This window comes from Aureococcus anophagefferens, assembly GCF_000186865.1.
Source record: "Aureococcus anophagefferens unplaced genomic scaffold AURANscaffold_47, whole genome shotgun sequence".
Taxonomy (NCBI): Eukaryota; class Pelagophyceae; order Pelagomonadales; family Pelagomonadaceae; genus Aureococcus; species Aureococcus anophagefferens.
In genome coordinates, this window is record NW_008705602.1 from 193,870 (window position 1) to 195,859 (window position 1,990).

A 1,990-nucleotide genomic window follows, 5' to 3' on the forward strand; every position below is an offset into this window, starting at 1 on the left:
TGCATTTACGCGACGACGAATTCCCAGGCGCTCTCGCCCGTTTGTTTTACGCCTACCGGAAGACCGCGAGTCCCTGCGCCGCCGCAAAAAGACACCGCATCAGCCGAGGGCACGCAGCGGCAGTCGCGAGATCGAGCTTGCTCCCGCAGAGGCCTACGGTGGACCCGCGCTCCCCCATCATCGTGAGCTGCGTGTACCATCCGGGCACATGCACGTAGCTCTCGGCGTCCGTCGCGTCGTAGCACGCGACCACGCCGCGGTAGTACGCGGGCGTGTTTTGAGCGACCGGAACCGCTCCTGCCCCAGCGTCCTGCCCCGCCGTGTCCCAGATTTCAGTGGACCGAAATAATGCTCTGGGCTGCAGGGCGGAGATTTGCCGCCGACACCGGGATGCGCTCTCTCCTGTCAACAATCACCGACTCCCAGTCCCATCAGGCCCTTCTCCTGGGGCACAGGTTATCGATTCGAGCCTTGATCGCATGGTACTTCTCGTAGAGACCGCGGATGGGCTCCTTCTCAAACTTTAGCGGCGGTCGCCCGTGCTTCTTGATGAACTTAGAGTCGTAGTCCTTAAGCTGTTGCTTGACGATACGCTTTTCCTTGGAGAGCTGCGCAACGGCATCTCGACGCCTCGCTATCTCGAAGTGCGTGTCGTCGCGGGAGCGGATCGTCTTCGATGCACAGGAACCGGGAACGTAACGTGCGGCCCGGCGCTTACCTCGTCGCACCAGTGCCTGGATCTGCGCGGCGGCGTGGTCGCGGATGTCACGCTTCCATTCGCGATACTGGCGGTACGTCGATGCGAGCGGGACTCGCTCGCCACCGCGAGGCGCGTGGCCCGCGACAGAACGGAAGTCATCCTCGAAGCTCTTAATCTGAATCCGCAAAGCCCGACAGGCGTGGACCATGGCGCGCCTCTCCCGCGCGCCCGCGGCCCTCGTCGAGGGCTCCCACACGTGTTCAGCCGCCGTCACAGCCTCGCTCTCGCACTCGAACGCGAAAGGCCGCGTCGTCGGAACACCACGCGAGGGGTGGACCAGGTCTGCGGCCGCATCATGAAGCCAACCGTCGAGCAACTCCATCCTGCTCGACACCAGATCCCTTGGGGCGCGCCGCGGCCGTCGCGGGTCTCAGTGGCACAGGGCTCCTCGACGTCGCGGTCCACCGTCGGCGCGGTCCACCGTCAAGCCCCTCGCTATCCAGATCGAGTCCTCGAGAAGCAACCCCAGCCAGATCGTCAATTCCGCCAGTCTAAGGCCTACTAGAGAGTGAAACCCCAAACTAGGGTAATAGGGAATGTTAATGTCAACGTTACCGGAAAGTGTAGTAACGTCTGCACAGTGCGACGTCGCGATAGAGAGGGAACAGGCTAGCGTAAATTATGGGGATGACGGGGGATCGCGAAGCTACTCAATTCAGACAGATCCCTTTTTCAAGTTCACTGGCATTGGCAGCCGCTGAGTCAAGGTGCCGTTTTCATGGGATTTTCCTCCCTCAAGCTGAACGGTATGTCAACACGCAGCGTCCTACCAGCTGAAGACCACCACCCAGCAGAGCTCACTAGCTTACCTTCGCCCACCCAGCTGAGGAGTTCAAACTCCGAGTCAAAGTTTCCGACGATTTCAAGCTACCGTGACTTGCTAACCTTAAGCTCCCGAGTCGTACTGACCACCCGTGCCTACGCCTTAACTATCATCTGCTTCAGCTACGACGGCCACGCACCACCCTGACTCATGCTTGCAGCACACAACGCCCAACGCAATCCACCATCCTCTAACCATCCCTGACTGAATTTATGACACTCGAAGAAAGATACATATCAAGCTCAAAATTTTCTCCGCGACAAAATTTCGAGCGTTGTGCCATCCGGGGGTTCACGCCATGCGCCCGGCTAGCCGCCGGGCGTAGCCCGCTCGCGCGCGGGACCCACTGGGTCCCTCGCGCAGCACTGAACCCCCGGATGGCCCCCAAGGCGCACCAAGCCCCGAAC